This window comes from Silene latifolia, chromosome Y (assembly GCF_048544455.1).
Source record: "Silene latifolia isolate original U9 population chromosome Y, ASM4854445v1, whole genome shotgun sequence".
In the NCBI taxonomy this organism is placed as follows: Eukaryota; Viridiplantae; Streptophyta; class Magnoliopsida; order Caryophyllales; family Caryophyllaceae; genus Silene; species Silene latifolia.
In genome coordinates this window covers 350,702,315-350,717,477 of record NC_133538.1, presented here as the reverse complement: position 1 = coordinate 350,717,477, position 15,163 = coordinate 350,702,315, and the positions used below count along the sequence as shown (strand labels likewise).

At 37.1% G+C, this 15,163-nt stretch overlaps 1 non-coding gene across 1 annotated transcript; it reads right to left on the bottom strand.

The window, feature by feature from the left end:
- Window positions 1–11,296: 11,296 nt before the first annotated feature.
- On the bottom strand, window positions 11,297–11,403 carry LOC141635294 (small nucleolar RNA R71). Its single transcript, XR_012539993.1, has one exon. It is a non-coding gene; the product is annotated as a small nucleolar RNA R71 (small nucleolar RNA).
- Window positions 11,404–15,163: the final 3,760 nt, after the last annotated feature.

Below are 15,163 nucleotides of genomic sequence, written 5' to 3'. Positions count from 1 at the left end.
TCCTAAAAGAAAACTAATTTCCGTCTTACCGTTAAATATATTAATTAAATAATTACGATAAACTAATTTTCGTCTTACAAAAATCGATAAATATATTAATTAAATATTTACAATAAATTCTGCTTTACAATTGTTGTTAAATATCGTTTTTTAGTTTTATGTAATTTACGTGTTAAATATCGTTTTTTTAATTTTATTTATATTTTAAATTTATTTTGTTTAATATGTTAATTTTTGAAATTCGTGTAGGATTACTACGATGATTTCGGTAGCAACGGTGTTAATTACACGGAACATTTCATTACCAACAGAGTATTCACTTCAAGTAAAGAAGGGTTGAGTTGGGCATATCAGATCGCACTTGAACTCGGTTTTGGCATTAAAAGAGCAAGCAACAAGAGACGGGGTCGGAACACGGATCTTCATGTCGATTACTTTGTATGTCGTAGAGGTGGGAGATGATAAGTGCATATTTTATATACTTTCATCCCCTATATTAGCTCCATTTTATTTGTTATTTAGCACTTATCATAGTGTCATAAGCTAATATTTGTTGTTCTAGTGTATTTGCTTGTCTTAACATGTTTTTGTAGGAATCTAAGCATTTAGAGGCTTTTTCCTATCATTTTGTACACTAAGTCCACTAAGCTAAACAAGACCTAATATTGGACTAGCATGGAAGTGTTTGAATGGGTGTTTGCTTGAAGATTTGTTGAATTGAAGTGAGAATTACAATTTAAGCCTAATGCAAAAGTCAAAGCCCAATGTTCAAGTCCAAGTCAAGGTGGAAAGCATAAGATTCCAACATGCTTAGGATACTTTTTGGGAGCTCTAAACATGATAGATGAAGCATTTACCCGGGTGCATTAAGGATCATTTATCGCAAACATTGGATTCCTTCAAGCATTAAACAAGAATTTAAGCCAAAATACCCGGATAACCACGACCCCGATCGGGGCCGCCCAACCCCGATCGGGGCCGCATGCTCATTGATTGTTTACATTTTCCTTCTCTTCTCCTATAAATAGGAGAAGTATTCCCAGGCTTATGCATCTGATTTTTCACGTGTAAGTTTACTTACAATAGCCTCAAGCATTATATTTTCTCTCATTAGTTTTCCTCATTTTAATTTACAAGTTGTTAAGCATTCCATTAGTTAATCGTTCAACATTTTGTACTACAAACTATTGTTCAAGCATTTGATATTCAAGCATTTGGTTATTGTTATTTGTTCTTCCATATAAGTTCTCTTCCATTAAGGTATTTCTAATTCTAAGTTTGCAATTTCACATTACTAATTTAGTTACCACATAGTTTACAATTAAGTACTTCATTTTACATTAGCATTATTCCTTTTACATGTTATATTATCTAATCCATATAAATCTTACAACCATGTTTAGCATTTCTTATAATTTAGTTTGCAATTTACATTTTAGTATGAGTAGCTAAATTTCCTAGTTTAAGGGTTAGGGGAGTCATGCAAATCAAGTATATAACATGATAAAATAGGTTGATAATAATATTGTTTAAATTGCTTCTATCACATGCTTGTGCCATAACGTTTAATCTTTGTTTAAGGCCTTATTCAATTGATTAAGTTTGTTCATTCGTTCTATAAGTCGAGAGGCACGGAATTGAATTAGACTAAGCATGTATAGTAGGACGACCTAGTCATGGACGAGAGTTTCTCTAGGACCCGGTCTATGGTTGACACTAATATCGTAAGATGGGTGTCTCTAAGCCTAAGAAATTGACAATGTTATTAGTACCGAATTTATCATGATCGTATTTTTACCCTTGCGTGTGTGACCCGAACCCCTTAGACTCTCCTTTTAATTATATAACTTACATCATAGTTTTTATTAATCATCAAACAAACAAACCAAATCAAAATCGAAATCGACCTTGATAAGAATCTACCTATAGCAATTCACGACGTAATTCCCGTTTCCTTGTGGTTCGACCCCTATTACTACATTAATTTGTGTCTAGTGTATAAATATTATTTTTGCATAGATACGCGATAAGCTTATCAAATTTGGCGCCGTTGCCGGGGAAACGGTTTTATTGCATTTTAAATTGTCGATTTTTATCTTGTTTTCCTTTGTCTTGGGGAACACTTGTTCCTTGAGACCGTTACTTATCACTTCTCTAGAAATTGTTGTCTTATGCCCAGGTCCTCACGCAAGGGAGAATTGCTTTGACCGGATTCCGATCCCGAGAGAACCTTTACGAGAAGACGACGGTTTTGGAAGGAAGTAAAAGAGGCCTCTTCTCCCGTACAAGCCGAAAGTGCTAGAAAGTCTTATTTAGACGATCTAGAAGCCCTTGAAGAGGAGGAGGTTTCAAGTTCATCATCTCCACCACCACCACCATCTACTACCAAAAAGATGGTGAAACGTTCCGATCATTCAAAGCCCACCGCGGCCATGCTTCCGGCCGGTATCACCACTACTCAAATTACCGCACCGGAATTCGAGATCAAGCAGGCTTTCATTAGCCTTGTGGAGAGAAAGCAATTTGGGGGAAGTCCTTTGGAGGATCCCAATTTGCATGTGCAAAACTTTTGTGACTATTGCTGTTGGAGCTTGTGTCCTCCAAAAATTAGTGTGATATCATTTATAAATCTCTTATAGGTTCACAAGGGTATACTTCATATTTTAATCAGTTGATTAACGATTACCTAATAACGGTTGGCTTGCTAGAGAGTTTGACGTTATTATCATACAGATGGCGGTGATCAACTGGTCCCTAAAGATCACACCTAAATGATGTGTTTGAGAGATGTGGTTATGGAAATGTAATCACATTGATGCCTTATATGACTAAACAGTTAGTCAATGTGTTGATGAGACGATTATTTAATGCCGATTAAATAATATTAGCTGAGACGAATTAACTGTCAATTCGTAAATTGAATATAATATGTTATATTTAATTAATGTATATAATGTTAAGCTTGGACGAATTAATATGTTAATTCGTAATTAAATGTAATCAACAAGATGAATGTGTCATAGTGGTAATAGTAAGAGTACTCAAACCAAGAGGTTATGGGATCGATCCTCACTAAATGACAATTTATATTTAACACATTATATATATTTTTAGAATAACAAAAAATAAGAGGATTTTATCCTAATTTGTGGTTGTTGCTAAAACCGAAAAAAAGAGAAATAACCCTCTTAATTTCGGAAATATGGGCTGGAAAAAGAAAAAGAAAAATCTACCCTATTCTCTCCTTATACCCGGTTTTATAAAGGGGAGAAGGTGATTTTTTCCTAACCTAATTCTTTTTCCCATTCTTGCCTCTCATCTAAAAACACAAAAACAAAAACCCTAATTAATTTACTGAAATTTGGGGATCGATTCTAGCAACAAGTTAAGGGCATTTCTCATATCGTCTTGGGTGCAACTAATAGGCGAATATCATTGCGATATTGTTCTTAGGCCGAATTTTCTAGGACCGAAGGTTGATTCTTCATCTCTTTACCCTTTTATTTATGTAATTTAATTTTATGACTAGTATTCATCATGATGTATTCGTTATAGTCCTTAAATTTAAAGGGATGCATACAGATAAATCCCACAAGTGGTATCAGAGCCAAGGTCACAAATTTATTTTGATGATTTTCATAAAATTGGATGTAAACAATTTTAGGGTTTCGAAAAGAAAGGGGCACACGGCTGAATTTTTTTTATGCCGAATTGTTTTTTTTTTTTTTTTTTTTTTTTTTTTTTTTTTTTGCAGCCGCTTTTGTTCTTCTTTTGTTGTTTTGATTCCATTTGATTTATTAATATTATTGTTTTAATAGGTTAAAATGATAATATAATGTATTTGTAGACGTGTTGATTTAATAAAATTTAAATTGATATGTAAATGGAATTGCTTAGTTTTATTGATGATAAATTGTTTTTTGCTATATTGTTTTTGGCATAAATGGTTCTAAATTGTTGTTTAGAATCATGTTTCATAAATTTACATGTTTAAATTATAAGATGAATATGCCAATCTTGTTAATAGCAACAATAAGCGATTTTGTTCATCAATAATCATGTTTTTGATAATTTAGGGCATAATGCCGATTTTAAAAATTTGGGACGGCTGTTTTAATTTTTTTAGCTGTGGAATTTTTTTTTCTTCTGTTTCTGTTACTGTTCACGTATGGATAGCACTAAAAAAAAAAAATTTTTTTTTGTTTCGGTTTTTACAGAAAAACCGTGAAGAAAAAAAACCGGCCTGTTTTAATTATGCCGAGAGTTTTTCATAAAAAAAAAAAAAAAAAAAATTTTCTGTTTTTTGGAATGCCTAGACCAAAAAAAAAAAGGTTGTTTTCGTTTTTTTTGTTTTGTTTTGGCCTAGAATGATTATACATTAAATTTGCAATGTATGATAAATAATTGTGAAGCGGTTCATAATTATTAGATACCTAATTATTTTAAAGTAGTTTAAAATATTGATGGATTAAATTCATATTACAAGTTTAATATGAATTAAGATTAAAATTATTGTGTTTAATTGAGGAATTGTCACTTAATTTTATCAATTAAATAGGTGGTTTGGATAAAATTAATCTACATAATTAAAGAATTATGTTTTGCATATTTATTTTTTTTAGTTGATGCTTTTCTTTTGTTGAATGAATCGTTGAATGAATTTATTTACGTATTTTTGCAATCGGTTGTAAATTGTAGTACTTAGTGTGGCCTTAGTTAATTATGTTTTCGTAATGAAGGAAACATAATTTTTATGTAATTATGAGATCTCGAATCTCCTTTATTTTTCTTTAGTTTTTGGGTTTTGAAATTAGAATGAAATAAATAGGTTTATTATGTAAATTTATTTATTGTTTTTTCAAAGAAGACTAAAGATGGAGATTGGAGCTCACTCCCGCTACATGGATCAAGATGGAACATCGAGACAAGCTTCTCGGGTCCAAGGATGGATTCCAAATTTGTATTTAATGTTTATTTTGATAGGATAGGCCACACTAGGACCTTTTTATTGTTTTTTTTTTACGTTTTTTCATTCCTATTGCTTTTCATTCACATGATAGTTTATGCATCATTTTCCGCCTAAAACCAAACCACCTACTACTAAAATGCATGAAAATTGACACATATAGGTTGTATGTTAGTTTTCATAGACATACAGATGTCACATGTTTATTAAGCCATCATCTTAGTTTATTCATTCACGCATGCTAGATATTAGTTCACTTAAAATGAATTAAAATAAAGTTGATGGGATCTTCCTCTAAAACGAAAATTGAGATTAGTCTTTATAAGGGCAAACAACTATGAATCCCTTCTTCGTCGGTAGGCATAATATGACCCCTTCTACGTTGGGTAAGTAGTTTGTGTTGACTTAGTTTATCTCAACATTATAGTCCGAAAAGTTTCTCGTGATTATGATGGACTAAAGATAGAATTTACAGAATTAATCGACCAAGAATTCTAATAGTAGAATTAGCCAAAAGGTTGGATTATCAATTTACAGATAATTGAGTCTTGGGATCATTTATATAATTCTTGAGGAAGGTCAATTTTATAAATGTTTTGAGTCTTCGCGTTATGACACTAGTTCATTAGACTTAAATTAAAATCGATGCACATGCTTATTATTTATTCTTCTTTTCGCAGTGTAGAACACGTTTATATTAATGTTACAACAAATGGCTGGAAATAACGAAATCCCAATGCCTAGTGCCACACTTGGACGCGAGTCCTGGCTGAAAGTTTTTATGGACAACATGAATCAGTACACGCGACTGAAGAATGATGGGTCCAACTTTGCGGACTGGGAGGCAGCACTACGGAATGCTGCCATTGCTGATGGTAAGCTCAAGTACTTAACTGAGCCAATACCGGTAAACCCAGGCCCCAATGCTGGAGTCAACGAGTCACTTGCTTATAGTGATTTCGTTATGGAAGCGGGTGCGATAAAGAACGTACTCATCTTTGCAATGGAAACCAATTTGCAGAGACGCTTCATTGCCCAAGGTGCGAACAAGATTTTCACCACGCTCACTAACGAGTTCTCAAAAGCACCGAGGATCGTTACTTATGAGCATACCTGTCGCTTCTTTGATGCGAAACTCCAAAAGGGCCAACCGGTTAGCCCACACATTCTTAACATGATTGATAATGTCGATAAGTTGGAGGCACTTGATTGCAAAATCAGTGAGAGCATTGTCATTGACCGAATGCTTCATTCTCTTCACGATGGTTTTGCCCTTTTCAGGGCGAACTACTACATGAATGACTTGAAAAAGAGTCCTTATGAGCTACACTCCCTTCTCGTACAGACCGAGAAGGATATGAAATTGAGTGGGAGCATGAAGCAGGATGTTCTCACGATTTCCAACAAGGGTAAAGGTAAGGGCAAAGCTCCAGGCGACCTAACTGTAGGTAAGCCAAAATTCAAGAAGCCAGGAAACGGTAAGAGTGGGCCCGGTGAGACTAGTGGCTCACAGGGCAAGGCAAAGAGCAAGGGCGGTGACATTGAGTGCCACCATTGTCACAAGACTAAACATTGGAGGAGGAACTGTCCCGTCTACCGTGAGGACATCAAAGCAGGCCACGTCGTTCCTGTTGGTATGTCATCTTATATTCATATGATTGAGATTAACCATGCAAGTTTCGGAACTTGGGTACTTGATACTGGCTGTGGTTCTCATATGTGTAATCATTTGCAGGGCCTAAGAAACATCACACCTCTCGGAAAGGGTGATGTGGACCTGCGAGTCGGGAATGGAGCTAGAGTTGCTGCTGTCTCGAAGGGAACATATGTAATCCAACTCCCTAGTGGTTTTGAGTTATTTTTAAATAACTGTTACTATGTACCCAGTTTGTCTAAGAACATTATTTCAGTTTCCGTACTTGATAAAGATGGATTTTCATTTTTAATAAAGGATAATAGCTGTATTTTCTCTTTCAATGAAATGATTTATGGTAAAGCGGTTTCCATGAATGGAATTTACATCTTAGATCAAACCACGGAAGTATTACACGTGAATAATAAGAAATTAAAGGTTGGTGACAAATATCAAACCTATCTATGACATTGTCGAATGGGACACATAAATGAGAAACGCGTAAAGAAACTCGTCGATAATGGGACCATTCCCGCATTCGAATTTTCTACATATGGCACGTGTGAATCATGTCTCATTGGCAAAATGACTCGAATTTCCTTCAAAGGTGTTGGAATGCGCGCTAGTGACCTATTAGGGCTCATACATACTGATGTCTGTGGACCTATGTCAATTACCGCTAGAGATGGCTATAGATATTTTATCACTTTCACGGACGATTTGAGTAGATATGGATATGTCTACTTAATGAAGCATAAAAGTGAGTCCTTTGAGAAATTCAAGGAATACCAGAACAAGGTTGAAAACCAATTGGGTAGAAAGGTTAAAGCACTCCGTTCAGATCGGGGTGGCGAATATCTTTCAAATGAGTTTGATCAACACCTTAAAGACTGTGGAATCGTTCTACAGTTAACTCCACCTGGAACACCTCAATTAAATGGTGTGTCCGAACGGAGAAATCGAACCTTACTTGACATGGTTCGATCCATGATGAGTCACACGGTAGTGCCTGATTCATTATGGGGTTTTGCTCTTTGTCATTGCTCTTATACTTAACCGAAGTCCAACTAAAGTCACGACAAGACTCCATATGAAATGTGGAAGGGAACGGTACCTAACTTGTCCTTTATTCGGGTTTGGGGCTGCGAGGCTTATGTCAAGTGGAGACACGAGGATAAGCTCGGCCCGCGATCGGTCAAGACATACTTTATAGGTTATCCAAAAGGAACATTTGGTCATTACTTCTATTCGCCTACCGAACATCTAGTTTTTGTTGCGGCTAGTGCGACATTCTTAGAGAAAGAATTTCTCGAGAACAAGACGCGTAATAGAACCTTCAAGCTGTCGGAGATTCCAGAACCAACAACCGAGGAACGGATGGAGGAAGTTGTTCCTCCAACTGATGATACGGTTAATATTCGTGAGGAACCTAGGAGGTCGGGTAGAGTCTCTCATCCTCCGGACAGATACATTGGTATGGTCGAGGAGAATGACGTTTTACTCCTAGAGAGTAATGAACCCGCTACCTATAAAGGTGCTATGGCCTGTTCCGACTCAAAGCTATGGCTCGAAGCCATGAAATCCGAGATGGACTCCATGTATGAGAATGACGTATGGGATCTAATTGATTTACCTAATAAGGTAAAACCTCTACATTGCAAATGGCTTTACAAATTAAAGCGTTCTGTAGACGCGCAACCAGATACCTATAAGGCACGAGTAGTGGCAAAAGGTTTCACTCAAGTGCACGGATTTTGGGAACGGTTAAAGAATGGTTGAAGAACCATTTCCAGATGAAAGATCTGGGTGAGGCACAACGCATTTTGGGAATCCGTATCTACCGAGATAGATCACGACGGACGTTATCACTTAGTCAGGAGTCTTATTTGGATAAGATTCTTGAGAAGTTCAGCATGACCAACTCCAAGAAGGGGAACCTTCCAATGACGTCTGGGATGCAGTTGAGCAAGTCTCAGTCACCCACGACGCCTGAAGGGATGAGCGCATGAGTCGTGTTCCTTATGCATCTGCAATAGGATCAATCATGTATGCCATGATATGCACACGTCCAGACGTGGCATATGCATTGAGTATGACGAGTCGGTACCAAAAGAATCCAGGTGAAACACACTGGATAGCTGTTAAAAATATCCTCAAGTACCTACGGAGGACTAAGGATAAGGTATTGACTTATGGAGGCGATTCTAAGCTATGCGCAGTCGGTTACGCAGATGCTAGCTTCCAAACGGATCGAGATGATTCAAAATCTCAGTCCGGGTTCGTCTTCACTCTTAATGGTGCTGCGGTCAGCTGGAAGAGTTCCAAACAGAGTGTTGTAGCATATTCTACCACTGAATCCGAGTACTATGCCGCTTCGGAAGCAGCTAAGGAAGCGATATGGATGCGTCAATTCTTACAAGGACTTACGATAGTTCCTAGTTCGAATGACCCGATCACCATCTATTGTGACAATAGAGGTGCCATCTTCCAGGCTAAGGAGCCTAAGTCTAGCAACAAATCTAGACATGTACATCGGAAATCTCACCTGATCCGTGATTACGTGGAGCAAGAAGAGATAGTGATTGACAAGATTGCGACGGAAGATAACATCGCGGACCCTCTCACTAAACCGTTGAATTTTGATAAGCATGAAGGGAACGTTATTTCCATGGGAATTAAACGTGTTCCTGAGTTATAGTAGTTGATTATGAATTTGATATATTATATTTTTCATATACTATTTATAACTTCATCGTTTTATTATAATATTTTGTTTTTCATGTGGATTGTACTGACAACTTTGAACGCCACAAAGTGAACTGAATTACATTATATTTTGTTTGGTCCGTAATCGCCTTAATGAGCTGATAACTCTGGCTATTATATTGTGCAGTCGATTGATGGTGGGTTCAACGAGCCACAAGTCAAACTGTTGACTGATCGATCACAAATGCGAGATTATAACGATACCTCGTAGGACAAATTTTTGTGACAACGAAATGGAGTCCTAAATATTTAAAAATATTCCGTGCCAGGTCGTGGATAGGACATCCATTGTGTTCCTAGAGTCGATTCTTTTGACTATCGACTGTTTCTTGAGATTAAGGCAGTTTTTGGGTGACTTTGGTTTCTTTCTCACGGTTTGCTGTAACTGGAGGCTAAGTAGATTTTTTCTGGGTCATTTCATACTGTGCTTACATCTGCAGGATTCGAGTTGAAGAAAATATCCAACCTTTATCAGGTATAGTTATTTCTCAGGGCCACTCGAGGAGTAGTAACTGAAATGCATGGCCATGCTCGAATGTTGATTCGTTTATCAATTAAGTTACTCTATAATCGGGGAAACCACTCTTGATAATGATCGCTTGTAAAATACGACCTTTGTGAATACGGATTTGCAAATTGTTTTACATTGAGCGGGAGAAATTTTAGGATATGAGAATCGGTTATCGCACATACACTTGTGAGGACAAGTGGGAGTTTGTTGGAGCTTGTGTCCTCCACAAATTAGTGTGATAACATTTATAAATCTCATATAGGTTCACAAGGGTATACTTCGTATTTTAATCAGTTGATTAACGATTACCTAATAACGGTTGGCTTGCTAGAGAGTTTGACGTTATTATCATACAGATGGTGGGGATCAACTGGTCCCTAAAGGTCACACCTAAAGGATGTGTTTGAGAGATGTGGTTATGGAAATGTAATCACATTGATGCCTTATATGACTAAACAGTTAGTCAATGTGTTGATGAGACGATTATTTAATGCTGATTAAATAATATTAGCTGAGACGAATTAACTGTCAATTCGTAAATTGAATATAATATGTTATATTTAACTAATGTATATAATGTTAAGCTTGGACGAATTAATATGTTAATTCGTAATTAAATGTAATCGGTTATATTTAATCAACAAGATGAATGTGTCATAGTGGTAATAGTAAGGGTACTCAAGCCAAGAGGTTATGGGATCGATCCTCACTAAATGACAATTTATATTTAACACATTATATATATTTTTAGAATAACCAAAAATAAGAGGATTTTATCCTAATTTGTGGTTGTTGCTAAAACCGAAAAAAAGAGAAATAACCCTCTTAATTTCGGAAATATGGGCCGGAAAAAGAAAAAGAAAAATATACCCTATTCTCTCCTTATACCCGGTTTTATAAAGGGGTGAAGGTGATTTTTTACCTAACCTAATTCTTTTTCCCATTCTTGCCTCTCATCTATAAACACAAAAACAAAAACCCTAATTAATTTACTGAAATTTGGGGATCGATTCTAGCAACAAGTTAAGGGCATTTCTCATATCGTCTTGGGTGCAACTAATAGGCGAATATTATTGCGAAATTGTTCTTAGGCCGAATTTGCTAGGACCGAAGGTCGATTCTTCATCTCTTTACCCTTTTGTTTATGTAATTTAATTTTATGACTAGCATTCATCATGATATATTCGTTATAGTCCTTAAATTTAAAGGGATGCATACAGATAAATCCCACAATTGCTCTATGATCCGTCAAACGGACGTCACTCAAGCCCAAATAAGGGAAATACTTTTCCCTTTCTCTTTGAAGGACAAGGCCAAGCTTTGGATCAATAGCCTTAACCGCACCGCCATGGGAATCACCAATTGGAAAACTTTGGCTCTAGCCTTCTATCAAAAGTTTTTTCCACCGGAGAAAACTCAAACTTTGAGGAGCCAAATCACCGGATTCCGTCAACAAGCTCTTGTGAGCTTATATGAGGCTTGAGAGAGGTACAAAGAGCTTCAAAGACAATGCCCACATCATGGGCTAGATGATTGGTTTCTAGCAATAACATTCTATAACGGATGTTGTGCCGAGTCCCGAAGGATTCTTGATTCCGCCAACAATGGGCGGTTTGATCAAATTGACACCGACCTTGCTCATGCCACGATCAAATCTATGGCGGTCCACGATGCACAATATGTCAATTCCCGAGTTGTGTCATCCAAAGGTAAAGAAGAATCCTCCAACAACTCCGTTTTGCTAGCTCAAATTGCCTTGCTCCAACAACAATTGGCGGAAAGGGATGTTAAAGATTCCCTTCAACAACTCAATGCCGTGTCTTCAACAAGCCAAATCTTTGTTTGTGATGGTTGTGGAGGTGCGGGTCATTATGCCGCTCATTGCCGAGCTCCTATTGAAGAGGTAAATGCTTTTCAAGCTCTTAGGCAAAGTTCATACCCACCGGGTACATTTTCCAACACTTATAACCCGAATACAAAATTCCATCCGAACTTGTCTTACACTAGCAACAATGTGTTTAACCCTTAACCTCCACCACAACAAAATGCCTATGTTCCTCAACAACAAAAGTATATCCCTCCACCGGGTTATCAAAATCAACAAAGGCCCTCACAAAACAATTACCAACAAAATCCACCACAAAATGCACAAAAAAACAATCAAGGAGTTGGTAAGCTCGAGGGCATGATAGTCCAAATGCAAAGGGAATTATTGGCTCAAATTCAAAAGAACGATCAAGCTCATAGTGCCACGGTCAAGATGTTGGAACAACAAGTGGCCCAACTAGCCGCTTCTAATTCTCAAAGGAAGAACGGTCAACTACCTCCCCAAGGTGAGCAACCACATAAAACTGTTAATTCTATTTCCTTAAGAAGTGATACAAGCTATGATGGGCCATCCATGACTTTGGATGAAGAAGTGGTTGTTAAAAAGGCCAATCTTGGGGGAGATGACAAAAAGAAGTCTAGTGAAGAGCCTCTTGTTAGGGACCGTGTACCATTTCCCCATCGATTGTTGATGCTAAAAAGGAAGAGCATGCTTGATGCCAAAGTTGTTGAGCACCCTATGCCCGACAAAAGTGATGAGGTAATTGTTGAAGAAGTGTCTCCTAATGCTAAGGAGAGTGATGTTGTTTCAAAGAAGATGGATGCTCCCAATGAGAATGAGAAAGTGAAAGATGTGGAGAATGCTCCTCCCAAAGAAGTTGTTCAAGTACCATTTCCCCATCGCCTAGCAAAGCACAAGGAAGAAGGTAAGTTCGGTAAGTTCATGAAAATGCGTAAGAATTTACAAGTCACCATCCCGTTTATGGAACTGCTTACCCAAGTCCCTTCTTACGCAAAATTTATGAAGGAAATCCTCTCAAAGAAGCGATCCTTCAATGAGGTTGAGACCATTTCTTTCACCGAAGAGTGTAGTACACTCTTACAAAATAAGTCTCCCTCGAAACTTAAGGACCCCGGTAGCTATTCTATTCCTTGCACTATAGGCACATATACCATTGATAAGGCCCTTTGCGGCCTAGGTGCTAGTGTGAGTGTCATGCCCTATTCCCTTTGTGAGAAACTTAACATGGGTGCTTTAAAATGCACAAGTATCACCTTGCAAATGGCAGACCGTTCTTTAAAACGACCCTTAGGTGTCTTAGAAGATGTACCCGTCAAAGTTGACAAGTTTTTCATACCCGTTGACTTCCTCATACTTGACATGGCCGAGGACTCACAAACCCCAATTATATTGGGTAGGCCATTTTGACGTTGGAAGTGGGTGATGACCGGGTTTCCTTTAGCAAAAACAACACCATTAGAAGCCCAATGTTATAAGAGTCTTGTTATTTATTTAGCACTGTGGACTCTTCTCTTGCCTCTATTACACTTTGCTCCTTACTAATGGATCCGTTGGAGGATGATATGGGTGTTGTTTGCTTTGTAGGTGACGATGCTAAGGGCGCTATTGCTAAGAGTGAAAAGAAGAAGAAAGAGAAATTTTACTTGAAGAATTTCAAATGGTTGAGGAATGCAAAACGAGCTATGAAATGGAGCTTGGTTGGTGGCAACCTCAAAGATGAAACTTGAATCAAATAGCTTCTTACGTCGTGCGGGACGTTAAACCAGCGCTTCTTGGGAGGCAACCCAAGCTTTTTATTTATTTTTATTTATTTTCTGCAATTTATTATTTTTCGTAGATTAGAAATAAAATGCTCGACTTGACGATGTTTCTTTTTGTGATTTTTAGGTGAAAAATGAAGGGAGAAGAATTAGAAGTAAATTTGGCACGCTTCTCCATGCAAGAACCCGTTCGGGGACGTGGTTTTCGAAAAAAGAGAAGGAAATTGAATTATACGCGGAAAAGAGTCAAAACCCGAAGAGGCAGTCAACCAAGATCGGGGTTGCCAGCCCCGATCGGGGTCGTGTTTCTGTGATTTCATGGCTTTTGCTTTATACGGGTAAAAAAAAGGGGGATAGAATTCTTTCGATCATTTTCACACTCGATGGTATTTTCTGTTCTTTTCTCTCCCATATTTCTGCAATTCTTCACCTTAATCTCAAGGAAACATCTACATCCCCCGAATTCATGTTAGCTTGGGGGAGGCTAGCAAGTCGAGTAAGTTTTTAATTGCTTTGCATTTTAGTTTAGATCTTGCATCCCATTAAACATAACCTCTAGTCCTTCTTGTTTTGTGCTTTGAGCCATTTTTATGGTTTGATTGGGTATTATGAATTGTTGGCACATTGAGGACAATGTGATGTTTAGCTTGGGGGGAGATTGCATTTGTATATAGTGTAGTTTGCATGTAGTGTAGAAATTTTGAAAATTTTTGAGAGAAATTTTTGCTTTGTGCTTGCTTGTAGCGTACTTTCCTCTTTGCTTATCCTAATAATGGCTTGTTGCTAATGATTTATTCTTTCATGTTGGGATATTAGCTACATGGGGATGTCTTGACATAGTAGGTGGGAGATGGAGAATGAACCGAATAGGCTTGATTTTGACTTTTGGCAAGCTAAAAATTGTTAAGGTAGAGCCTCTTTTGACCGATGGATCCATATTCGGTCTCTCTTAGGTGAGTGTAGGTGTCTCCTTATAATGTGTGTTTCATTAAAACGCACAAGTATGGTTCTCATGTCATCTCTTGGTAAGCATGCGTTCATTTGTTATAGCATTTTGGAGCCATTCACATGATATTTTAGCCTTTTTGACCCCTTCACAAAATTTATCCTTAGCTACATCATTGAAATTGCCTACCCTTGTTGATCTAGTAGCTTAGTTGGATAGTTTTTGGGTGCTCATTGGGATATCGTTTATTGTTTGAAGTCATGTGAGCTTGGTCTTAATGCTCAAAAAGAAAAAAAAATGAAAAAAGTTGAAAAATGAGAATGAAAAAAAAAGGGAGAAAAAAAAATGAAAAAAAAAGAAGAAAGAAAATGAATGAACGAGAAAAAGCATGAAAAAAAGAAGTATGCATTGAAAAAAGGAGAAGAAGAAAAGATGTAAGAAATTCTCAGGCAATATTCATATTATTTTGGAGAATTTTCTTATGATTTGAATTGAAAATTGGGTTAAAATTGGGATTGAGAATTCTTGCATTTTGGTAGTTGCTAGCTTGACTTAGCTCCACATTACCGTAACTCTTTTGTTCCCCCTTCTTACCCATGTTTATTTGCCTTCTTCCTACCCACTTGGCTTCTTTATCATGCTTACTTTTGATTGTCTTTGCTTGCTAGTTTTGACACGTTTACCATATTAGATTGCGGGCACATTGTTATAAGTTAAGGATAGTTGAGTGTT